General features: G+C 44.5%; 1 protein-coding gene across 2 annotated transcripts in view; it reads left to right on the forward strand.

Annotated features, from left to right (window-relative positions):
- The window catches only part of C3_1H4orf54 (chromosome 3_1 C4orf54 homolog), a 69,572-nt gene that overhangs the window by 38,145 nt on the left and 4,112 nt on the right, over positions 1-27,315 (forward strand). The gene's annotated exons all lie outside the window — the stretch shown is intronic.

Below are 27,315 nucleotides of genomic sequence, written 5' to 3' on the forward strand. Positions count from 1 at the left end.
TCGGATACAGCGAAATGGCAGGCAGGCTCCGCAAGGAGAAGGATAAGCCGGGCAAAGATGGCCACCCAGGGGGGACCTCCTCATCGACGCCGCCTGGGCCTAGTAGCTCCACCAAACAAAAGGACGGTGATGCCCCGGCCACCAAGGCCTTTATGCTGGAACTGTTTGCAGCAATAAAAGAGGATATATCGGAGCTACGCACCCAGCTCGCCTCGGATCTCCGCGAGGTTCGGAGAGATGTGGATGGCATTGGTGAGAGGATTGAGATTGGAGGCGCTCGAAGAGCATGACCTGGGCCTAGCAGGCGATGTCCATCAGTTGCAACAGGATGTCATCAGGCTTACTGAGCAGAACCTAGATCTCCAATCGCACGCTGAGGATTTGGAGAACCGCTCCCGCCGGAATAACATCCGCATCTGGGCGGTGCCGAGCGGAGGGGAGGCCGGAGATCTGCGAGGCTTCGTGGAGGCCCTTTTCCTACAGATCCTGGTCGTAAGTGGATTGATATGAGCCATCTAGGGAGGACTGCTCTGTAATGCCAGTGGTCATCGGCACGTGGAATGGAATGTTAAGGGTCTGAACTCCCCACAGAAGCGCCAGAAGGTCTGGAAGTACATAGTTGCCCATCACTTAGATGTGGTGGACCTCCAGGAGATGCACCTGGCCCGCAAAGATTAAGTTAGACTGAAGCATAAACAATTTCCCCTCATTTATCGGTCCTCCGCAGCTACGAAGCATAGGGGAGTGGCCCTGATGTTTCGCTCCACCCTCCATTTTCAACCGATGGGGGCCAGAATGACAGGGAGGGACGTTGGTTGATGGTCAAAGGGGTGCTACTAAGCAGGACATGTACGTTCCTGGTCCTCTATGCCCCAAATGTGGGCCAGAACGGCTTCCTGCGAGATCTCCTTCGGGTGGTGGAGGAGTTTGTAGAGGGGGAGCTTGTGGTCCTGGGGGACTTTAACTTGGTTTGGGACAGAGATCTGGACTGCTCCCAGCGCCTGAGGTCCGACGTTGGCACTTTTGCCGCGGACACCCAGGACATGATTGGAAACCTAGGCCTTCTCGATGGATGGCGTGCCCTCCACCCTCAGGTGAGGGACTACACCTTTTTCTCCCATGTCCATCACTCTTAATCTCGACTGGACCATATCTTTGTGAGTCAATCCCTACGAGGCGAGCTCCAAGAGGGCAGTATATTTCCCCTATCTGTCTCGGACCACAGCCTGCTAGCGCTCTGTCTAACATGGCCCCCTAGGATGACAGCCTATGGCAAGTGGTACTTCCCACCGTCCTTAACCCGGGATGACATTTACTGAAAGGAGCTGCGGAAGAGTATCCGCGATTTCTTTGACCTCGACCGAGTGGAAGACACTTCCATCCTCACGATATGGGACGCCTTCAAAGCTACCATATGGGGAAACTGCATTGCGCTTAATTCCGCGCTCAACAAAAGGAGACGCATTGAGCGGGAAGATCTGGAACGGGAACTGGCAACACTCGAACAGGCGCACAAACAGAACCCCTCTAGGGTGACGCTCCGACCCCTGACGGCCGCTCGGAGTAAACTTAGAGCCCATTACAATAACCGGGCGGAACTTACCCTACTTAGGCTGCGGCACCTATCCTATTCCCAGGGGAACAAGGTGGGGAAACATCTGGCCCGACAACTCAGGGACAAAAAGGAGAAGGAGTACATAGGAGGTATCCGGGATCCAATGGGCGTCCTGGTGCACCAAGATGGGGATAAGGCGAACCTCTTTGGGGACTATTATGCCGCACTCTACTCGGGGAAGGCCTTGTCTCCGACCGCTCAGGAGGAATACCTACGGGCGCATCCGCTCCCCCAGGTCTCCGCGGAATGGAACGAGCTCCTTGTGGCCCCCATTACGGAGGAGGAGATTAGAGATGCAATAAAAGTGCTGAAACCACACAAGGTACCCGGCCCGGACGGTTTCACCGCGCTGTTCTACCAGAATTTCACTTCGGAGATTAGTGGCTTCTTGACGCGATTATTCAATACCATGGAAGGAAACGGGAATGACTTCGGGTTCCATGGCGGAGGCTGCGTATCAATCATCCCGAAACCTGGGAAGGACCCTGCATCTTGCTCATCGTACAGGCCCATCGCCCTTCTTAACATAGATGCCAAGTTGTACTCCTCCATCTTGACGCGTCGACTGCAGGACTTAATGCCGGCTCTGATCCACCCGGACCAGTCCGGCTTTATCAAGGGCCGCCAGACACACGACAACACCAGGAGAGTGGTCCACCTCATTGAGAAGGCCACCCGCTTTAAGATTCCGGCGGTCCTGGTGGGCCTTGACGCCGAGAAGGCCTTTGATCGAGTGGATTGGAACTTTCTGTTCCGGACCCTGGAGGCATTTGGATTTTCCCCCGCGTTTCTCACAATGCTCAGGGCAAACTACAGCAACCCCCGCTCGAGGGACGCGGTGAACGGCCACTGCTCCGCCTTCTTCCCACACACTTGCGGCACGCGGCAGGGATGCCCCCTCTTGCCCCTTTTTTTTGCCCTGAGCATCGAACCCCTCGCGGTGGCAATTAGAGAGAACCCGGATATCCGGGGAGTACCCTTCACGGGGGAACAGCATAAGATCTCTCTCTTCGCGGATGATGTTCTGCTGTCCCTGGCGGGCCCCGCCCTCTTCCTCACTAATGTCCAGGAAGACTTGGAGTGTTTCGAGAAAGTTGCAGGATTTAAAGTCAATCTGAATAAATCCTACATTCTCAACCTTACACTTCCCGCAGCGGAGGCCGACCGCCTTCGACTCTTATTGCCGCTTCCATGGTCCCTCATTTCCTTAGTGTATTTAGGGATCCACCTGACCCCCACTATTGGGAAGCTGTATGCCGCTAGCTTTCCACCGCTTCTGACGAAGATTCAGGGTGATCTGGGCCGTTGGAAACCCATATTCATCTCGTGGTTGGGGCGGGTTCACGCGATTAAAATGTCCCTCTTACCTAAACTGCTATACCTCTTCCAGGCCCTCCCCGTGGTTCCCGAAGGCGACTTCTTTGGCCGCCTCCGGTCCATAATGCTCCGCTACATCTGGCAGGGTGGCCGTGCCCGATTCTCCTTCGCCACTCTCCGACGCCCTCAGAAGAAGGGCGGTGTGGGCCTTCCAGATATGCACCTGTATTACAAGGCGGCGCAGCTCCGGATACTTGTAGAGTGGTCGCAGCCCGAGTCTGAGAAGCATTGGCTGCACATGGACCGATCGGTGGCGGGGAGGACGATTTGGGACCTAGCATGGAAGCCAGAGAAGGATAGACCTAGAAATGCGTACGTCAGCACTCCCACGAGTACCACCCTGAGGGTATGGAACTCGGTCTCCCATGACGAACGATGGACGTCATTCCCGTCCCCATATACCCCGATACATTTTAACCCCGCCTTTCCTCCTGCGGAGCGCGAGGGTCCCTTTGACGCCTGGAGGGCCGGGGGCTGCTACGCCCTTACACATCTCTTCCATGGGGATGCACCACTCACGTTCACTAATTGCATGCGGGACTATTCGGTCCCTCCGCTGGAACAATTCCACCACACCCAGATGCTGCACTGGGCACTATCACCCTCAGTTAGAGACGCGGCTACCAGACCACCACTGTCTTTGAGGCATTTCTTGCAAAGACTTCCAGCATTTGGGGGACTATTTCTTTCCTGTATGACCTCCTGCTCACCACCTCGACATCTCCTAGGCCACGGTATATGAGCCTTTGGGAGGACAATCTGGGCCACTCCATTGCGGATGGCGAGTGGTCCCATCTGTGGCGCGACATCGCGAAGCACAACCACTCGCTGGATCTTCAAGAAGCCCATCTTAAAACCACAATGGACTGGTATATGTACCCAGCCAAATTGAAAAGGATCTTCCCGGACTCTTCAGATAGATGCTGGAGGGGCTGTGGAGCTCTGGGCGACTTTCGCCATATATGGTGGGACTGCCCGATCATCCGACCCTACTGGGAGGAAATCCTCTCCCACATTAAAGAGATTTTGGGTTACCCTGTCAAGGACACGCTTGATCACATTCTGCTAGGCCTTCGAGACCCGGAACTTGAACACTAGACACAAGCGGATAAAAAGATCCTATGGTCATGTACGGGAGCGGCCAAACTGACCCTGGCTGCAGCCTGGAAAAAAAGGAGGCTCCGTCGCTCGCTCTATGGCATGCAAGGCTGTGGAAACTGCTAAGTATGGAAAGGATGGCAGACATTTTCCGGAATGATTTCAAGAATTTTTCCTTTCGCTGGGGTCCTCTAGTCCGCTTTCTATCCAGCGGCTTGCCATCTGCAGTGTGCCCTCCCTCCTTGCGAGGCCTTCATTTATTCCAGACCTGAGTTGCCTTGGATGGTTGATTCTGTGAATGAATCGGAGTTACCACCACTGGGGAGCAGGGTGGGAAAGGGTGGGGGGTGGGCAGGGGTGTTGGGAGGGGAGTTTTGGTGACGCCAGGACAGTGAATTGGCCGAAAGGTACGGGATGCAGATTAGGGCTCCAGACCAGCTACTCTGCGAACTAGCGATACCTCGTTCTGAAATGATGCCTGCTGCGAACCTTGGGCCTCATTTATGAGAAATTACGCATTGCTGCGTGAAAGCAGCGATGCGTCACTTCTCAGTGCGCACCCCTTGCGACATTCCTGATGCGTCATATTTAATGTATGACGCATCATGTCGCAAGGAGTTACAGATACGTCAGTATTTCTGACCTATCTGTAAGCGTAAAAGTGACGCATTGCTGGAGTGTGTCACAAAAGTGACGCAACTCCAGCAATGCGTCCTTTCACATGAGGCAAGCCCCATGTGAAAGGGCCTGCGTCAGTCTTACGCCTGCTGCGAGGCAGGCACAAGATTTTGACCCAACGGCATCCTAAAAGTGACGCAGTGAAATCTCATAGATTTCACTGCGTCACTTCTACGACCCTTCCTTGCGTCAATACGCCCCCCTTGCATACATTATACCTGGCGCAGGTATTATGTGGCGCAGGGGTTTACAAAGTGACGCATCTACCTAGATGCGTCACTTTGTAAATATGGCGCAACAAGGCGCATTTTTTACGCCACTGGTGCGTCACAAAAAGTGACGCACCGGCGGCGTAAAAGTGACGCACAGCCGCTTAAATGAGGCCACTTGGACCGTTGAGTCGGATCTGAACAATGCTCTCCTACTAGATGTGAACTGTGATCCTTAGGCCAGAGTTTACTGCTCAACCGAGTTCAATGAGTCTGTATGCCCGATACCGTGCCCCCTGCGAGGGAAGTTAAGCGGGAATGTCGCTTTTTGTGGTTTTATATTATCAAAATGTCAATAAAAACATCTTTAAAAAAAAATAAAAATAAACACTTACCTTGTGCTCGGCTATGCGGCGAGCGCAAGGTAAATGCTTTTATTTAACTTTACCTATCCCTTTGTCTGTCAACTCCCCCCTGGACCCTTCGCCTACCCTGCCCTATCGCTCTTACTTGTGACAGCAGCCACCAATCCTCCTTTGTAAAGGTCCATGCGGTTTGCGCAGTGGTAGCCTGGAGGGGCATATACCCTTTTGCAAGCAATGAAACTTGGATCCCCCCTCAGCTGATATTGGAATACTGCTATACTGTGCTCATCATACCCTGCACCCTGGTGTCCCTGCACTTACTACACTAACATAATTTATAGGGTTCCGTCTACTTTTCTGTCCTTCTCGCCTCCGTAACTGCACCCCGGCGCTTCTCTGACCAACTTCTTTCATGTAATGCTCTCTTCTCAGTCTCTCACTTCCTTCTCTCCTGTCTCTGACTCTTCCTCATTTCCTTCCTCCCTTCACTCATTATTTTTGGTTCCTTCCTTTTCTTTTTCCATTGCCTACTTTGCTATTTCTTATCTCCTTTCTCTTTCTCGCTCAACCTTATGGCTTTCTCCCTTTCTATCACTGCTATTCTCCCCATTCTTCCAGCCTCTCCTTTTCTTTCACCCCGTTCTCTCCCTTCTTTATTTTTCCTTTATCCTCAACTCCCTCTGCATCATTCCCCATAAAAAGTGAACACAGCCAAGCCGTACCTAAATTGTAAAAAGAGAAGTGCCAGTGCCCTCGTTAGGGATCAGTGCATTTTGCACTTCCCATTGCTCCTGCCAGTACTGCAGGTGAAAACCACTAACCAACACGCTGTTACAGTTGTGACATTTCAGACTATTCTAGGCCCCTAAGCTATAAGGATGACTTTGGTGGCACATATGTAGTTTTAATGTATGTAGAATTAATAAACAATTACTGCTGTTCTCATCTCTAAATTAGATGGATAGACAGTGCCACCATGTGGCAAACTGTCATAAGTGCCGGTGTAAACAATTGCCGGTGCCGAGCACTGAAAACCACCAGCTCAGATTAAGCACTGCAGCCAAGCTCCTGGCATGAACTGTGTCTAAAAAACAGTCATATCAGGGAGCCTTTTGAAATAACTTCAGCTGGTGCAGGCCAGACTCGGCCCCTTCCCGCCCCTGAGCCCAGGTGCATTGCACCGTCTGCACCAGTGGTAGGTACACCCCTCTGTTTTGGCAGTTCTTACAGTTTTTTAACGTCAGTGGTGCACTTCACATCTTTTCTTGGAGTTATAAAGTGTTTTTTAAGTTAAAAAAAGTTTATTCAGAAAACAAAAAGTGAAAATATACAATAATGCAATAGTCAGCATATAATCATATGAGTGAATAATTAAACACTAGATAAAACCTTATTTAAGTGAAAATATGAAGTATACATGACTGGAATGGAATGCCTGAACAAACAAAGAAACATAAAAATAACATTAATAAATTACTGTAATCTTGTCTGAAAATATACAGAATGACGTGAATAGGTGTAAAATAGTATAATGTCACGGAGGTTGTGCAACTTCTTGCTGCATGGGAGTTTTAGAGAAAGATTGTCAAGCACTAGCCTCAACATGTCTTGTAACAGGTGACCATACATTTAAGCGTTTTGTAGCTAAATGAATATGATGAACAAGAGCCCTATCCAGTCTATGGTTATAACATACAGCATGCCACCAGGCCTGAAAGGATAACTTGGTAAAATCATTCCAGTGTTTGGTAATCTGTTGAAAGGCAACTGCTATCACCAAATCTACAATCTTGATATTAAAAATATAATTGTCCCAAACAGGTGATAGACCTCCTAAAAATAGGCGAACAACAGAAAAAGGGATTTTAGAACCAAAAATGAAGTTAATTTGAGACCAAACGTTTTCCCAGAAATATGCACATGTGGGCATGGGAAAAGCAAATGTTTCAAATCAGCAGAAGAGGATGAACATGTCCAACAGTTATCGGGGACGTTAGAATGCCTCTTATGCAAAGTGACTGGATGTAGTAAAAGTCTATTGTAAATAAAAAATAGTGTTTGTGTGGTATTTGCTGCCGTGGCTGATTTCCTCATTTTAGGCTATATTTTGTTCCAAAAGGAAATTGGCCAACCCACCTTTAAATCCCTCTCCCAAGATAATTCTACTTTGGTTTTCTCTCTATGGATATGTAGATTACGAAGGTAAGTATAAAGAGTAGACACTGTAGGACATGAGTATAAAAAAGTATGTAACCTAGTGACTGCATGAGAGGTGGGATGGCTGAAAGATAAAACTTGAGTATAAGCAGCAGAGTGGGCTTGTTTTAGGAGCGTGTATTTAGGTTGATAAGAGGGTGGAAAATCAAAAAGTTGGCTAGCGTGTGATAAATACATAATTTTATTCTGAAGAAAAAGTTAGTGCGTCCAAATTAAACCTTTGTGTCTCCATGACTTCCAATAAAAAGTTTTGTCATGGAGCAGTATAAAACTATTATGCCATAATGTGGAGTTAAGAAAAGAATTTGAATCTGTAGGAAGTAACTTTGGATTAGATTCCAGACACTTGCAGGTATGTTTTTTAACAGAAGTGGAAACAGATTGTGGTTTGCGGGTGAATGAAAGATATTCCTTAATAGAGAAAGGAGAGAGAGATTAACTTTCAAGTTCCACCCACAAAGGACAATCCAATTGAGGTTCAGAAAGCCATCTTGAGGCTTGACGAAGTAGGAAAGATTTATGATAATTGAGGAAATCAGGAAAATTAACCCCACCTTCTAACTTTGGTTTTGTGAGTCTTAATAATGACATAGGAGGTTTTTTAGTGTTCCATAAAAAAGATGTCAATATGGAATATATTTTCGTGAAATTGTTTGAGGGGATAGGAACTGGAATATTAGAAATTGTGTACGGTACTATAGAAGAGAGCATCATTTTAATGGTATCAAGACACCCCCACCATGACAAATAGAAGGGGGGCCATTTGGAAATTAATGTGGAGATTCTCTGAATACCCTTTTCCATGTATAAAGACGGTGTTGAAGGGTCAAAAAGCAATCCCAGATATTTTATATGTTTAGAGTTCCAAGTATAATTTGAAATAGCAAAATCTTCTTTGAATGTATATTAAGTCAAAGGTAATATTTTTCACTTATCTTTATTTAGTTTATAGCCAGAGAGGAAAGCAAATAACTCCACCTCATTTAAGAAGACAGGAATAGAGGATTGTGGATTAGATATAAATAGGAACATATCATCAGCGTAAGCTGCCAATGTAATTTGTTTATTTAACTTTAAACCCCTGGATATCTTTGTTTTGATAGATTCTGGACACAGGAAGGGTTCTAAAGCTAAATTAAAAAGACATGGAGACAGTGGGCAGCCTTGACGCACACTTCTTCCTAAGTCAAAATAAGAAGATGTGTTACTGTTCACAAAGACCGCAGCTCGAGGATTAGAGTATAAGAGCGAAATCAAAGATATAATCTTTGGACCGAAACCATTTAAGCACTTGAAAGAGATATGACCAATTGACACAGTCGAATGCCTTCTCTGCGTCTAGGGCCACAGCTGCTAATGAATCAGGTACATGAGAAGACTTAGATAAAATGTCAAAGAATAGGCAAGTATAGTCTGAAATGAGGCGTCCCTTTATACAACCAGATTGCTCTACACCTAATAATTAAGGGAGATTGGGTTTTAGACGTATTGCTAAGGTTTTAGAAACAAGTTTGTGGTCAATATTGACCAAAGAAATAGGTCTATAGTTTTTGCAATGTTTTGGATCCTTTCTGTCTTTTGGAATTAAACATATTAGTACTTCTAAAAAAGAGACCGAGGATTTGCCCGACTGCAGCAAAGAATTTAAAAGGGTGTGTATTTGAGGAGAAGCAGGAGTGCAAAATGTGTGGCTAATTCCACTGTAAACCCGTCTGGACCTGGAGGCTTGTCCTTATTCAGTGTTTGTTATGCACTGAGGAGTTCTTGTTGTGAGATGTCACATTCTAAAAGAGTGTAATCTATCTGGGAATCATAGGACCGTTGAATGCCTGAAAGAAACTGAGAAATATCAAATTCTAAGGGTGTGGATTCTGCCGTGTATAACTCTTTGAAAAAAAGGAGAAATTCATCTAACATTTCTCAATCTTTAAACCTTAGTGTGTCTTGTTTATCCAGAATTGATTTGATGTCAAGCTTGTTATTTTTAACCTTTAAATAATTTGCCAAAAGCTTACCAGCCCTGTTTTGGCCACCCTATTATTTTGCACTCGACTTTAACAAATAGAGTGAGGCATTATCAGTTGAGTCCTTATTGAATTGGAGCTTAGCCTCAATGTTTTGAGATAAACAATTCTTGGATTTTGACGAATTTTATGAGTGCTCCAGTTTCTTTATTTTTGCCAAGAGATCTTTAGTGGTTTTGTGTGGATTTCTATGCTTTTTAGATACAAAACCAATAATAAAATCTCTGGCTGCTGCTTTAAATGCGTCCCAAATAACGAAAATGGCACAGATCATTCTGATTTAAAGAAAAATATTCATTAAAAAAGCAGGTAAAAGAGGAATTGAAGGAAGAATCCAGAAGGAGAGAGTTATTAAAACACCATCTCCTGGGTATACTATATTTTGACAGTATATCCAATTTGATAAAGATGGGGTCATGATCAGATATTTAAATTGTCCCGATATCCGGGTCTCTCAAAGATAGAGCTACATTATGTGATATGAGAAAGTGGTCTATTCGAGATTGTGATTGGTGTGTCGGAGAATAAAAAGTATATTCCAGGATTACAGATTCTCCAAGCATCTATAAGCAAATATTGTTGTGTGACATCAAGAAATATTTTATGAGATTTATGTGATTTAAAGGAGACAAATAAATTACAATCTATGAAACAATTCGATTGCAATCTCCAGGGAGTTTGAAATTGTCGTAAATGCGAGATGCAATTTTTTGGATAGAAAGGACCAAAAAGAAGGGTCAACATTAGTGGGAGCATATACATTGAGCAAATAAACCGGAGCACTTCCAATTTGCAATTTAGTATATAACCATCTTCCATCGCCATCAGATAAGTGAGAAAGTAATTTAACAGAAATCAATTTGTGACAAAGTGCCACTACACCATTTCGTTTACCATCCAGTGGTAAAAAGAAAATCTTTCCTACCCAATTTCTTTTTAATTTTAAAGACTCAGCTGTCGTTAACTGAGACTCTTGTATTAGAGCTATATCAGCCTCTAATTTAGATAAATGTGTTAAAACACATTGTCATTTAATGGGAGAAATAAAACCACTGACATTCCATGAGACAATTTTCAGAGACATGGAAATAGCGACATGAATGCAAAGGAAGGGTAATGAATTAGGCAAACCAACCAAAAACATAAAACAATTGTAACATTAACCAAGTCATGTGTAATTGTGATAGGTTTATATGCAAATCTTAAGAGGAAATAATTCAAGCACAAACGTGAGACAAAAAAACAAAGAGAGCAAGAAAGGGAAAGGGACAGAAAAAGAAAAGGAACAAAGGAGAGATGATGAAAAGAAAGAAGGCACAATACCAGGGAAAGGGAAAAAAGCTTAGGAATATCATAAGAGGAAACACAATTGGAAATGTAAACCTTGCGATAAGTACGAAAGTGATATCAATGAAAACCAATCGATACAAAGAGGAAGAGAAAAAAGGGCAAGAAGAGGAACATTGATAAAAAGAACAATTATAAGTAATTAGTTTAAGGACAAAAAAAACAGATAGGCACAGAAAAAAGAAAACTTGCTATTAGAAATACTAGATGAAAAAAGACTGTACCTACATAACGTCCAAAACATATAAGGGGTGGGGGAGATGAGGCCACATGGAACGATGGCCTGCCCATACTCCATGAGGTGAGGCAGGGAAGACTTCTGGACAAACGACATGCAAGACGAAAATATCAGACAATACAGAGATGGAACCTGCAAAGAGAAAAATTGGTTAGAGCTATCTAAACATTTTGCTAAGTAGAACATATTCTATTATTTCAACAAACAGTCGTCACAGACAGTGGAGAACTTGAAGACTCAAAATTAGCAATACTTAATATTTAGAACGTGAACTTGAAGTGTCCATAATTTATGGACTACATGAATTAAGGAAACTTTTTAGTCTGGCTGGATCCTCATATGTAGTATTATTATTGTTAAAATTTACTTTGAACAGGCAAAGTTGAAATAGTCCAAAAAGTCCTCCAATAGAGCGAAGATCCAGTCTCATAGTGAGAAACTCTCTGCATGTGTGTGCTGTAGATTTTGCATAGTCTTATGAAAAGAAGAGATGGTTTCCCGATGATGAAATTCGTTTTGCGGGTCTAACTGCTGCTATACCTTAAGTAGATCAGTGTATTCAAGAAAATACAGAATAACTCCTCTTGGCTTTCTCGTCCTGGAAGACGCTGCATGTGGAGGGCCCAATCTCTGAGCACGCTGAATGTTTAGGGGAGTGCCCTCTTGTAGATTCAAGATGGTCGACAGAAATTATTTGAAAAAATGTATAGGATCAGAACCTTCTGATCCCTCTGATAAACCATAAATTCTAAGGTTATTTCACCTGCCTCAGGTTTTGAGATTTTAAATCTGCTTTTGCAAAGACGTGACCTGGGTTTGATGAGCTTCCACTTTAAAGCAGTATTAATTTAGCGATTCCACACTATGTTCAACCTTTGTGATTCTTTCCACCATCTTGGTCCAACCATCAGTTAGGACTTGTTTGAAGTTTGAAGTCTATTGGTTTGTATAGCGCTGATTCACCCATGAGGGTATCTCAGCGCTTAGGACGGCAGAGAACAGACAAGGTAAAGAAATAGAAAAGGTACGTTTTCAGCAGCTTTCTGAACTGAGGCAGATTTTGACAATTACGTGATAAAAAGGTAACTTATTCCAAAATACAGGGGCGAGGTAGGAGAATGCTTTGCCTCCGCTGCGTGCTTTTTCAACTCTGGGGGTGCAAAGCAAGAGTTCAGAGCCTGATCTAAGCTCTTGTGCTGGGGTGTATATAGCTAGTTTGCTAGTAAGATACCTTGGGCCTTGACCATTGACAGCTTTGAAGATAGTGCAGCCTAATTTGAATTTGACCCGCTTTCTTCCCGTAAGCCAGTGGAGGTAGTTAAGGAGGGGTTCAGAGGGTGTTCTGGCTGGGCCGTCGGAAACAAGACGGGCGGCAGTATTCTGCACAATCTGAAGTTTATTGAGGGAGCTTTCTTCAGCCAAAAATAAAAGGGCATTAAAGTAGTCAAGTCTACTTAATACCAAGGCTTGCATTAACGTTTTCTTGGTAGGCGAGGGTAAGAGGGGAAAAATCCTTCTAAGTAGACTGAGGATGTAGAAGCATGAGCCAGCAGTGTTATTAGCATGAGCCTCAAGAGTTATTTTGTGATCAATTCTGATACCTAGGTTCTTGACCACTTTTTTAGGGGCAGGGGCAGAACCAAGTTCCTCCGGCCACCAGGTAGGTGACCAGTGTGTAACAGCTCCTCCAAACATGATTTCAGATTTCCCAGCATTAAGTTGTAAAAAGTTAGCCCGCATCCAGGCAGCAATGGATTTCATGCCGTCTGAGAAAATAAGCTGAATATCTGGTCTGTTTTTATCAAATGTGAGGAGGAGCTGTGTGTCGTCTGCATATGAGATGGGGGTGAATCCTAAGGATCTCATGAGTCTGGCCAGAGGGGTAACATAAATATTAAAAAGGGTCGGGCTCAGGCCGGAGCCCTGCAGGACCCCCTTGGTAACTTTAGTAGTAGTAGATTTAAAAGTTCCCAGAGTGACAGTCTGTGTTCTGTCAGTTAGGAAGTCAGTCACCCACTTCAGGGCCAGCCCTTGAACACCTATATCTTGGAGTCTATCTAGTAGAATCTGGTAAGAAATGGTATTGAATGCAGCTGACAGGTCAAGCAGCACTAAGAGTGCTGCTTGACCCTTGTCAATAGCCATTCTGATATTATCAGTAACCTCGATAAGAGCTGATTCGGTACTATGTTTGGCCCGAAAACCGGACTGTGAGGCGTCTAGATGGTGAGAGGTTTCTATGAACTCAGACAGGTGTTTGTTGATATATTTTTCAATGAGCTTGGTCTGCAGGGGCAGTAATCATATAGGTCGGTAGTTAGATAGTTCAGTAGTAGAGATCCTGGGGTTTTTTCGTATGGGTACTACTTGTGCATTTTTCCATACTGGGGGAAGACTGCCAGAACTCAGAGAGCGATTAAGGATAGAGCAGATAGGATTGGCGAGCTGGTCAGCAAATTTGGCCCAAATTTTGGTGGGGATGATGTCCAAAGAGGAGCCAGATTTAATTGTCGCAAGGAGGGATATGACTTCTGTAGGACTGAGAGGGGGGAAGGAGAGTAACTGTGAGGGGATATTGTGAAGGTCAGTGGGGCCAATTGTGATAGGGGAGGAGAGAGTATTGACAGAAATGATATTCTGATATATGGTATCAATTTTTTGAGTGAGATAAGATGCAACACTATTGCACAGCAACTGCGACGGAGATTTCGCGGTATCACAGGCTCTAGGGTTGGTGTAGGATTTTACTATTTGGAAAAGAGTCCTGGAGTTGGTTCCAGCTTGCTCCAATTGATGTGCAATATGGATTTTGCGTGCATTTTTAATGTTTTTATGATAGGATGCTAAAGCGGTTTTGTAACTCGATTTATCTTGTTCTCTGTGGGAGAGTCGCCATATCCGTTCCAATTACAGTGCGTAAGGCATGGGAATAGCAGTCGGAAGGAATGGATTTAGGGGAGTGGGTGAGTGGTTTCAATGGAGCTGCCTCATCAAGGATGTTGGTGATGATGGAATTAAAATGAAATACTTTGTAATCTACACCGTAGTTAAGAGTGTCTGTGTCCCAGGACAGAAATGAAGACATAAAGTGGTCGGCCCGGATTTTGTGCCAGGGTCTATACCATCTGTCCGTGTAAGATATGGGAGTCGGGGAGGTATTAGGACTCATCAGATGAAAGTTAATCAGGGAGTGGTCAGACAAAATCAGAGGGAGTGTTTTTCCCACATGAGATGTTCTGGGAGTTGGAAAGGATGAGATCTAAGGAGTGACCAGCTGTATGGGTGGGTTCATTATTAATTTTAAGGCGACCTGAAGAGGCCAGGTCTTTTAGGCAGACCGCAGTATCATGGTTGTAGACATCCTCACTATAAATATTGAAATCCCCTAGAAGTAGGAAATTGCGGGTGGCAATTATTTGAGGAGAGATAAATTCTAGGAGACGGCTATTAAAGTCATGTAGTGGGCCCGGGGGTCTGTACACAAGGGCCCCTTTCCAGCTATGTTGGGGGTGGAGATCAAGCCTGAAAATGAGGCGTTCAAATAGGTCTGTAGATAGCTGGTCAAGAATAGTAACAGATGTAGAGTCCTTATGGATTAAGGCAACACCTCTTCCAGCTCATTCCAGCCTATCAAGTATTTGGATGCGGAAGTCCGGTGGAAGAGCCAAAGCGATCGCTGGGATAGCTGAGGGTTTAATCCAGGTCTCTGTGAGAAATCCAATATCTGGGTTTTTATCGCTTAGAAGATCCCATATGTTGGTAGCATGCTTGGGGAGGGACCTAACATTAGCTAGAAGGCAGTTCCAGATTTTAATATTGGATGGGTCAAGGGTAGAACTATGTGGGGGTTAGTAGGAGAGTCGGTACCTATGTTGGAAGATACGTCTGTAATAGATAAGTTAGGGGTGAATTTAGAGTCCGGGAAGTGGTGGCTTGATAATTGCATATTTTACATGAGAAAGGTCCTTCAGGTATACAGCCAGAGTATGCAGAGAACCCACAAGGGGTCGGTCTGATCTTGAGTAATATGTCTCTAGTATATGAGCGCCTAAGATTGATAGTAGGTAAGTTATCCGGGTATAAACTACCAGAGGTCCTGGCTTCTGGCGACGAACAGGCGTGGACGGGCGCAGACGGGCTTGCCTTTTGCGCGCATTTGGCGCGTCTGCTGCACGAAGTGAAAGGCATGTAGATAAGGCCTCCGAGTCAGCTGTCTGCTGATGTCAGTGCTCTGCCTCCCCCTGTCTCCTCCCAAAGCTGACAAACACAGCTTCTCCCTCCACAACAATCGGGCAAGCCCTTGGTGGACGGGGGAGAAAGCGGCAAGAGAACAGGTAGGGAAAAGTGCTAGATTCAATTTAAAACAATATGCCAGGAAAAGTATTCAATTTAAAAAGCGCCGCAGCTAGCGTTCCCGCACACCTGCAGTCTTGCGTCCGTAGTTTAGAATTTGTCTCCTCTATGAAAGGACTAAGAGCGCAAATCTCTTCTAAGTGAAGGTCCATAGATACAGTCGAAGTCTGCTTTAGCGGGGATGGAGGGTCTTTTTCCAGCCTCTTGGATGCTGCTTTGTGCTCTGTTGAAGGAATGTGAAGGCCGGATGAAGAAGCGCCTTTAAGCGTCAAGTTCAAAGTGTCCTCCATTGAGGCAAGAAGGGTGCTGTAATTTGAACAAACCATACATTTTCGAGTTGTAGGTGTCAGCAAAGATTTTGTCTTTTTCAGTCTGCCCATATACGAGAAGGCAGCCTAGCGTAGGACATGGAAGATAATGCGGGGGAGGTCCCTGAGACTTCTCAGAGCAAACAGCGAGTGTGAAGACTAATTATTGCACAGATCCTGTAATTTCTCTTGAGAACATACAGGAAGAAAGGCACTATATGGTGTATTACATATTCCAGTATGATGCAAAAGGTAGAAAGCTCAGGCAAAGTTCACGCAGATCAATATAGAGAGCAGGCTACTGTTACCTAAGGGGCAGAGTCTTAAATAGCTGCAGGACATGAGGAGTATTGAGATAAATATTTTTACCTTCAAAATCCTTAAAATGACCAGACACACTCCAGTGTAGTATAAGATGTGGAAAGCTCAGGCAAAGTTTATGCAGCTTTGTATAGAATAACGGAAACAGGCTTCTGTCACCCAAACTGCAGAATCTTGAACGATCTCAAGTAATAGGGAGCATTGAAGTGAATATTTTACACTTCAGGAGTAAAGAAATAACCAAAAAATAGAATGGTTCAAGTTAAACAGCCCGTACCCGCATTGCAGGATACAAAGGTCTGTGAGAGAAATGAGCGCAGGAGAACGACTCTTCCCAGTGCGTGTGTGTAATTAAAATGGCTGCCTTCATACCCACCGAGCCGCTCGTTTCAGCAACGAGGGAGCATAAGCTGAAAAAGGCTCAGCATAGCAGGAAATTTACATTCCTGTCCTCCGCTGGAGTTTCGATATCCATATGTCCATTTTCAGCTACTAGTGGTGAGGAAGAGTACCGCAATGCCCCTCCGTCTTCGTGTCGCGGAACCGCCGCCATGCTCCTTGGGCGCTAGCCACGCCCCTTCGAGTTATTGTGTGTTGATTGTGTTTTTTAACTTTAGTTTTAGATTTGGTTTGGAACAATAGAAGGCCACAGATATATTCCCTACACTACGCATGATGTAATCTACGCATAGCCAATGCTTAATTTAAACTGGCAGTTGCCGGTGGGACCTGCTAGCCCTCATTTGTGGCAACCAGCACTTATTTTTCCTCATCAGACTTTGACCCAGAGCAAAATAGAGAAACACACAATAGGTGGAAGGAAGGAGTAGGAGCAAGATGGAAAACCAGTGAGAAAGGGAGAAAGCAGGGATGAAAAAAACCTGGAAGAGTGAGATAAAGAAGCAGGGTGTGTCTGGTGTTGGATTAATGAGGCATCAGGTGGAATCAACACTATGTTGCCTTGGTATTCTGCAACCTGAGACTAAGATTGCACAGACCGCAGACTACTGAGCAAATCTTCGTGCCCCGGCACTTATTCTTTTACAAATTAAGCACTGTTAAGTGTAGAGTGCCATGAGCAATTTTATTATCTTTATTGCCTGTGGAAGAAAGGGATACGTGATTTAGTATCTTGAAGGTATGTTGTTTGACTGTGTTGGCAATCTGCACTGCAGTTCACAAATCTGACGCAGTGTTTTTAACATGCTTGCTGATAATCACATGGCATTCAGGATGAATGCCTCGTGCCATGAACCTGAGGAGCAATTGAGTGTACAGAAAAGGGCTGATTAGCATCACTTACCAACTTGATGTTGAGGGCGATGTAGTCTTTAACATAGAAGTAGGCATAGGGGCCCATGTGGATGTTCTTAAAGTCCCTGTGGGTGCATTTGCAGGAGGGAAGAGGGCAATATCGAAGAAGTCCCTCTACATTTACTGTATCGACATGTGTATGTGGGGGTGAGGGTAGGAGACGAGGAGGCATCACATATTTGCTGTGGTTCAGGTCCAATGAATTGATGCCATAGTGCACATAGGAGCTTTGTCTCAGATGTTATAGCATCAGGAGTGCTCTTCTTGGGATGACTTAGGGCGTGGTGAAAAGTAGCAGGACATTGATCAGGTCCTTATTGTGCCTGCCTTCCTATATGCTTTTTATGGCATTAAAGTTTGTTGTTGTCCATGCCCTGATCCTCTTCCTGGGATGTTGGTTGGATTTTAATGCCAGGTTGGCTGTGCGTGTGTGAGTTTGTGCTCTTCACTGAGGTTGCCTGCATGACTGTATCGCACAGTCTATAGCTCATCCATACGTTGGAAGGTTTGAGGGCAGATGTTGATGCTAGCACTTTTGTATGGTTTGTTCTTGTGTAATGTTAGTAGGGTATCATCCAGCATATTGGTTGTGGACCTGCTTTTAGCAATTATGTAGCCTTCAATTAGTGTTATATTTGTTTCTTTCTGCATTGGCTTTGACCTGAATAAATGAATAAATTTGAGCCTTGAATTCTTGTTTGTTGTTCGCTTGATATGCTGTAAATAACAATATGTTTGTACTTCGTGGGTGCGTGTGTTCAACATTTCATTTCAGGATGTTCAGATATTGACGTGTGCACCTGCAATGAACTTATTATCACTAATGTCAGTTTTCACTTTTGCTACTTTCCTGTGATCGCTTTAATGGGCGGGCTTGGTCATGAAATTGTTTGGTGATCACTGGAGTTTTTCATCTAATTTGACAAAGATGGTTTAATCTCCTTCTTCCAACCTCTAGTTTCATGAGTGAGATCACATTCCTTAGCTGAATATGGAAACTGCCATGTTCAACAAGGCAATTCCATCCTGACAATTTTAGGAATTCTGATCTCTGCTCAATTTCTACATCCAGTCCTAAAATGTATGGCTGCTTTGCAAAGTTGGAATTTCAAATGTACTGAGGCAGAATGGACAGGAAAGGGCAGAAAGGTTAGGGTATGTGTCATCTAGGCACCCCCAGTCAAGTCATGCAATGCCTGCATTTTTTTAATAAGCTGCAATGCGAGTCCATCCAGAAAACCGAGCATATAATCGTTCCTAGTGAATATATTTCGTCATAAAATATACACACGCATGACAATGAATTTTGCTTTAAAGAGAGTTCTATAGTCCCTCATACTTAACGAATCCACTGCCTTGTACAGAATTGGATAAAGCAATAAAGAACCGAATAGGGTAGACATGGTACTGCCATCCTATCCTGAGAGCACGTTTCTTTTGTACGCTGGTTCTTGTGATATTGTGAGCAGTCTAGTAGTCGGGATGGGAGGAGTTACGGGGTGGAGGGAAAGGAGGGGCCACGAAAGGAAAGGGCAGTTAGAGTAGGGACCAGGGCGCCAAAGGAAGCAAAGAATAAAGCTCCTCATGACATGATATAATTTTATCTGTCCTTATTGATATCGAGACATGACAGTTCTGCTCTCTCCAATGCCCTATGGCTTCATTTACAAGAGCAGTGTTGCAGCTTCAATACTAATATCCCAGCTTTATTGACATTCACACTCTCCCCTTACGAATGGCTTAGCAGTTAACTATCACGAAATATCATTTCTGTACAAGATACTTATTTTTTTTTAGATATTCTAACTTTTCACTTTGCCTTGTGCAATGGGGCTTTCGCAGTTGTATGTAAATATTACATTTTATAATGACTTTTAAATATCTTACCTTCACCGTTGAAGTATTTAACAATATCCTGATTCCGCTGTGACAATATGGAAGGCATTTAACACACTTTTAATCGTCGAGCCATAAGCAGACAGAGGAGACGAGACAGAAAATGTTATTTTAGGTATGGCTTTTAGCCGCACAGCTGTCAAACTGACCTATTGATAACAGTATGAATAAAGCGGACTGATTCTTGATCCATCTCTGTACCATTGAGCTGGAGCAGGCATGAGTACTAGAATTCTAGGTACCACATGAGTTATTGCTATACTTCACCTCCAGGGCAAGGCTTATCATCCAAGTTCTGATTCTGTTTGCACATTTGCTGGTACAAGTATCTACATTAAATATAATGGGGTTGTCCTGTGTCCCTCAGAACCTGGGTATACAGCCAACGAGGCAGGTGATATTTGCACCTACAAAGAGTACTGTTGGGTAGCACAATTCTTTGAGAATTGTGAAGAACGTTGAACATTCAACATCAGTGGCAAAGGGCCAACAAACGATCCCTTTAGAAAAAAGAAAGAGAGGGGTGTTTATTCACTTTTTACTGTGCTTTTTCATCATGCATCACAGTTTCACTGTGTCAATTTTTTTGATTTACTGTATGTTTTGAATATATTATGGGCAACTTATTGTAAAAAAACTAAAAGTGAAACATTATTTTACTAGATGTATGATTTGATATGTGATGCAGACTAGACCAAATTAGAAAGAGTCCTTTGTGTCAAGTCTGGGTTTTCATTCATGCGTTTTTAGGTCTCGCCTTGTGTTGCAGCGCATGCATTGCTCACTTTGCGAGGGATATTGTATTAGGGTATGTTTTAGAAGTGGAGTTTAAGCCCCGTCCATATTTTTCATTGGCAGGTGTCATCGTCCATGGTAAAAGCTGGCTTCCGATTGATACAGAGGCTTCTTAGTCCCTCCTTGTTACCGCCCTGTCTCCTTTTGTGGCCTTCCATTAGTAGTGGATCTTTTACTTGCGGCGTTACACGGTCTCCTTCATTTAGGGGCAGATCATGATTGCGGTTTTTCCGCATCCTCGGTGCCGGCGGAAGCCACCGCCGGCCCAGAGGATGCGGAAAAACCGCAGCGGACTGACCAAGGACCCACCGCCACATTATGATGGCTGGTGGGTCCTGGTTTCCGTCCGCAGCTTTTCTGCCGCGGTCGGCTTACAACCGCGGCGGAAAAGCTCTGATATGGTGACGTGTCTCTGAGACACCGTCCGCCATATCAGGATGGGCTTTAAAAAGTGCTTTTCCGCGGCGGGTTTTCCGCCATGGAAAAGCATACTGATCTTCACTGCGGGGGCCCGTTGCGGTCCCCCTAGGTGAAGGGGGGGTGGGGGGTGCACATGGGAGGGTACCTATGGTACCCCCTGCATTTGCATGCAGAAAGCGGCAGGCACCGCGCGGTGCCTGCCTCTTTCTGCATGCAAATGCAATGCGTGAATTTTTAACATTGCCGCGGGTGCAGCTTGAAGCTGCACCCGCTGCAATGTTAACAATAGAGAATGTGACCGCCAGGGTGGCGGTCACATCCTAATTGCACAGGAGGGAACTCCGCATGCCATGCGGAGGTTCCCTCCTGCTCTGGGGTCGCGGACGGACGCAAGTCCGTCCGCGATCCTAATCGACCCCTTAGTCTGTAGGCACTTTTTTTCCATTCACACAATGGTGACAGCTTCTTTGGGAGATTAGGTGAATTGCCCAGAATCACAGGATGTTCAGCGTCATTGCAGAGCCTCGAACCTAGTTCCCCAGATTCGAGGTCAACCGCCATAGCCGTTCTTATAAATGTACTAATTCTGCTTGCAGGTACACCTCATGCACTGATTAACGTCTCTCATAGTACAACACACTTAATGTAGTTTATTACAGTCCCCGTACACTCCTGACACTCACTCATACACTGCTGTGGAATTAACAAACATTTATTACAATGCAGTTTCCTACACTCTAAGATCGCATGCAGTTTTCCTGCACACACACACTACCCCGCACATACCATGAAAAACTGATTGGGGTGCACTTCCTCACACGCGGACTCCCGCCACCAGGTCCTTTTACATTGCATATGCTGCAGAATCTCCGAGGATTCTAGGCGCATTAGCACTCACCTGCCTGCTCCCCGAAGTCCCTCCTCTCGGTTGTGGGGCGCATAGGGGTGCTCAGGAGGAATCACATTAGCAGGGCTGGGAGAGCACCCATCGGTGCCAAGGACTGGAGGGCTTCCCTGAGACATGCGTGTGTGCTTCCTTTGCGGGAGCCTCTGTGTAGTGCGTGCAGTGCAGGACTAGCTGGCTATAGCAGCCAGGGGGCAGCTCCCATTAGCATAGATGCCGATAGAGAGCAGACACCTGAGTTGAGCACACGTGTCTGTAGCGCCGATTGTGAGTGTGTGTGTGAACAGAATTGTAACAGGCTGCAGATGCCTGTTAGCGCCAGGGCATGTCTGTCCATGTGTTTCTGTGTGCCCTCCAAGCACTATGTGGTGTGTCAGTGCTTAGAGTTGTGTGAGTGTCTGTGTCCAAACAGATGTGTGTGTGTCTCTGTGCAGATGAGTGTGTGTGTCTTTCGGACACTGTGATTCTCAGTGACTGTGCACACGTGTTTTTGTCAAGGTATCAGTGTCAAGGAGTGCTTCGTTTCTACGTGTGTTTTTGGGCGCGTGTCTGTCAGATTGTAGGTGTCTAGATATGGTTGTCCGTGGATGCTGGTTGGGAAGTGGTGCTGATGTGCCTAAATGTCAGAGTGAACTTGTTGAGGTACGCATGAGTGTCAATCCGTGTGAGCGTGTCTGTGTCTGTATACAGATGTGTTTGTGTGCGTGTGTATGGATACAGATGTGTTTGTGTGTGTGTGTCTGTTCGTATACAGATGTGTTTGTGTGCATATGTCACTGTCAGTATGCAGGCTGGTAGTGTGTTGGTGCCTGCGGGCAGTAGTCTGTGCCAGACAGTAGGTGTATATGTTTGCTCTTGCATTCAGCCAGTGAGAATGTGCATTAACCCTTCTGAAAGTGTGAGAGCCCCTGTGTGATGCTGTTTTAGGGCCCAAGTTGGGTTAGGAGTGTTTGAAGCATCAATGCGTCTTGTACAATCCAGTTGCAGCTGCTTCTCGTCGCTCCCACAGACACACAACTGTTGCCTGAAATGGCTAGAAAACGTTTTCGTGTCTACCTTCATTTAAACCACCATTTGCTGTTGTCAGACTACGTTGAGCGTCACTTCGACCATGAAGGGAATGCCACACATACACCTGTAAGTGATGGACTGGAGTTGAGCGAGGAGGCAGGAGCTGGGTCTTTTCTATCCTGTTGTTGAGGGAATGGTGATTGGCAGAGGGACCGATGACCCTGCTATTTGAAAAGCACACCCCAAATGGGATGATAGCTCCTTATATAGTGAAGACTGTAGAGGTGAGTCGGCAGGCTGAAGGGTAAAGGTCCAAGTAGCTCTACCTACTCCTTCGTTCTGCCTTTGAGACCCAGCATGTCCTCTCAAATTCTTGATATCACAAGGAGAAAACAGATGCAACTGGCACTGATAAACCTCTAGTGTTGCGCCTTCCAGGCCGTACTGTCATAGTGTGGAAGGACGGGCGAGGCAATGATAAAGGATAATAAGGCACTTATAGAGCGCACGACTACCCGTAGGCATCTTCCCCCACATGCATCAAACTCCCGTTTTGCGATGCCAAATTTGCGAATTTTACCGAATCGCAACTATGGAATCGCAAAACGGGATGCATCATTGAAAGTGGATAATATTTGCGATTCGGTAAAAATCGCAATTTTTACCGAATCGCAAATATTATGCGAATTCAAATGTGCGATTTCGCATTTCCCATTGATTCCTATGGGCCAAAAGGCCCATAGGAATCAATGGGAATTGCGAATTCGCAAATTGGAATTCGCAAAATGTTGATGCATTTCATGGCTGCAGGGGGGGGGTCCAAAGGACCCCCCCTTGCACCCCTGAAATGTTTTTTTAAATGGATGTTTCACACACACATGTCCTAAGGACATGTGTGTCTGTAACATGAAAGTGTTTAAAATGCATATTTGAGCATTTTAGACATTTTTCGCAAATTACCACGAGGTTCCCCCTCGTGGTAATTTGCACTTGCAATCTTCAAGATCGCAATTTTTTCAATAAATGATGCATTGCATTTAAGGAATCGCAAAATTGCGATTCCTTAAATGCAATCGCATTTTCCAAAATCGCAAAATTAGCGATTTTGGACAAAAAGCAATGATGCATCCCAAAAAGCATTTTTGGAATCGCAAACGGCCGATTTTAAGGAATCGCACCGTTTGCGATTCCAAAAATGCTTGATGCATGTGGGCACTTGGCGCTTGTATGAATACCGCAGAGGAACCCTTCCTGGCCTTTCCCTGTGAGGAGCCCACTCATGGGCACCCCCAAGGTGAAGTCATGCATCCTCAGCATTGTTGGGGCCATTGTAACCCATCAAGGTTACACGCGCTATATAAATACAAAACTTTTACTCCTCCTCTATCCTCCTACTATCCCTCCGAATCCAAAAAACTAACTAACCTATCCACCAATTAAAATTACTTTCATATTTCACTATACTAATTCAACACTAATCCTCTATGGGTTCCGGAGTAGCGTGCTACTCACCGAAAAAGCACTAAAACACCTTGTCGGGGGTTGTAAGCGCTATATAAATGCAATTACAATACAATACAATACAATGCAATACCTTGACTCTCCTTCGGCAACTGTGGGTGAGCAGACAAGGCGTACTCACAGGAGGTGGGTTAGGGACTAGAGGCCAGATGTACAACCTTTTTTTGGTGGCCACAAACAAGAAATCGTCCCGTTTGTGACTGCAAAATAGGTCTGCCCCATGTGCAAACCCTATTTTGAGAGTCAGTAACCTATCTCTGACTCACAAAATAGGGTTTGCGACTTGCTATGAGGAAGAGGTGTGCCAAGGGGCATCCCTTCCTAATAGCGACTTGCACTTCAATGTAAAATTGTTTTGAGGCCGCAATTACGTCCACTAAACACTCACAGTTTACCACCTACTTGAAGTAGGTGGTAAGCCACTGGTAAATGGGTAGGGGTCCACATGTGACCCCTTCCCCTTTGTGAATGTATGCGTTAATATTTTTTAAGAGCAGGCAGCAGTCACACAGCCCACTGCCTACTCTTACGTCTCGCATTTACTCAAGTTTAAGCTACCGGCATTGTGAATGACAATGCCTTTTATTTATGTTTTAAAAATTAATACAAAAATAAAAGGCGTTTTTATTTGCAATGTCAATAGCTCAGACTTTCGTAAATGAGATACCTATTGCATTGCAAATGCTTGTTTTATTTGTTTTCACAACAAGTTAGTACTTGTGGTTTCTCATTTGTAGAACGGGAAACAATTCACCCCTCTCTTTGTTTTTTCTAAAGGGATCGTTTCTTGAGCCTTTGTCACTGATGTTGAAAGTTCAACATTCTTCACGATTCTCAAAGATTTGTGCTACCCAACAGAAATCTTTGTCGGTGCAAATATCACAAGCCTCATTGGCTGTAATGCCTGTGACTCTGCTCAAGGCACCTGCTGATGTGGCATAAGTTATTAATCCTAATGTCAGGCCAGGCATTGTCTAGGAAACAGCTGTGAACTATGAGTCGGGAGGTTGTGTTGGCTGTATTCAGTAGGTGCTTTACTTTGGAAATTGAGTCTAAGGGCCCACACCAACAGCAAGAAGTGGATATGGAGTCCATGTTTGACTTCCTACCAGAGCCAAATTTGGAAAAACAGGAGCAGTGCTTTAAGAGCGAGAGGCTTGGTAAATGGATTAACCATTTTCTTGTCAACATGGGCTTCTGAGTCCATGACCTTCTGACCACCTCTGATTGGACTTAGAGAGAGATGTATATTTTAGGTCACTATCATTCTTCCTCCAGGCCAGACTCAGTTTCTCCAAAGTATCCAAAAAGTGGTCTCTCAAGGACGCAGTTTCTTAATTTCTTGCTACTGGCAGAAAGTGTGTAACCTCTAGGGCTTCAAAACAAAATTCTAGGCTCTCTTCAAAGAGATCACGCTGCTCCCTGCCTTCTTGGTATACATTGCAGTGACTAAGGAGAATGCCTATCCTAGAGACAATATTGATTTATAATTGAAGTACTATTCTAAACTCATGGAGCCTCTACTTTCCTTCCACCTTCTGCTTAGGCTGGGATCTGGAATGAAGAACAGTCACTCTTCATTTTTGGCTGTTTTCTTGGAATGCCAACCAATCACAGAGTGTTATGGTTAAAAAAATATACCCTTCACTGGACAATGTCTTTATAGACTGTTTTTGGGAGAGTTAATGAAAAAAGCAGCAGTGGGCAATAAATTGCCAGTCAGGTTCAGGGCCTGGCACCTGGTCTCCTCCTGATGTACATAGGTGCCTAATTAGCTGCTGCTTTGTACCAATTCATCAGACTTTGTTTCTTATTCAGTGGACAAAAAGGTTGACTTAGGCCTCAAATTTCTTTTATTTTCTCTTCTCGAGGTCAGTCAAGTCATATTCCTACACCCCCTGAAGCACCCCTGACTACTCCACTCCTTTACCATCGACTCACACGCTAAAAAGAGCATCAGCAATCAAGCTGAACAATGTCCTTAAATTGTGGGAGAAGGATGACATATGTCTGGTTCTTGGATGTGAACTTCAGGAGTTACTCAATCGTGTTCTCCTGCCTCTTCCAAAGCAGACCAACCTTTAACCAGGTGACCCAGTGAAATGTTGGAGTAGGTATTAAAGACCATCAAAGGAAAGGGTCACTCATTCCAGTTTCCAAGAATGAGATGGAGAAGATAATCTGCAGTAGCTTTTTTGTTTGTTGCAAAAGCAGTCCACTTAATGTTGCTCCATTGGAAACTTGGAGTAGTGTGAACATGTATGTTACTTCTGCCAGATTCAAAATAGAGACCTTGAAACAGAATCATCCCATTATTGAGCTCTGTATCTTCCCTTCATTCACATGTGTCCTTTCACATTAGGATCATGTCATCCACAAGAGGTACCAGTTCGTCACTCTTCTGGACAGCCATTTTCAGTTGCTACTTTTTTTAGTCACCTTTACTTGGATGACTGGCTGGTGAAGCTGGAAAGTCTTTATCAGATGTTATTGGCGAAGTGGAAAGCGTAGCGCCTTCTGAAACCTAATGGTTGTCTCCACAACTCTAGCAAATCAAATCAAGAGATGATCTGAAGGCTGGGGGTAACTGTTTACCTGTCAAAACAGTTGGCAACTCTGAGAGCTATTGGAAACTCTAGACATCCATTGTTGCTTGAATCTCACCACCTTCACAGTTTTTTGGTGGCAGGATGCTATTTCTGAGACGAGGAGAGGGAAAATGCACTCTTTTGTATTTTATAGCAACAATGTGTATAACTCCAAGGGTTTATCACCCTAATTTATAAGGACTGGCTTGAGGAAGAAGGCTCATTGAAATGATGATTTATCGGTAAGTAATCAGATCAATATTCAAAACCTGATCAATCAGTTAGGGAGAAACTTCCATAGCTCACTGAATACTTGGAGATTTGGTACGAGTCTGAGAGCTCTTTCTAGAACAATTTAGCTTTTGTTTTACAATTGCAAAACATGAACATAGGGTTTTGTATTGCTTCTGATCTGCTCTGAGTTCTTTATGCAGCTCTCACTTATTCTTTGAATTAACTGATGTTTTTGAAATTAAGAAAAAGTGTATTGCAAATTTTTCAAATACAAATATATCTGATCATTACTAGAGTAGTGAATTGGCTGTTTGGTCTCTCCAGAACATACAGTTCTACCTCAAAATAAAAACTAATAGCGAGGACAGCAACTGTAATTCTTATTTACCACTGTTTTCTTAAGTACTTTTAACATTAAAAATAAAAGCAGGAATCAACATGTTTAGGGTAAACGATGTCAAAGCATGTGGTCTGAATTTTAT

Source organism: Lissotriton vulgaris, chromosome 3_1, assembly GCF_964263255.1.
Source record: "Lissotriton vulgaris chromosome 3_1, aLisVul1.2, whole genome shotgun sequence".
In the NCBI taxonomy this organism is placed as follows: Eukaryota; Metazoa; Chordata; class Amphibia; order Caudata; family Salamandridae; genus Lissotriton; species Lissotriton vulgaris.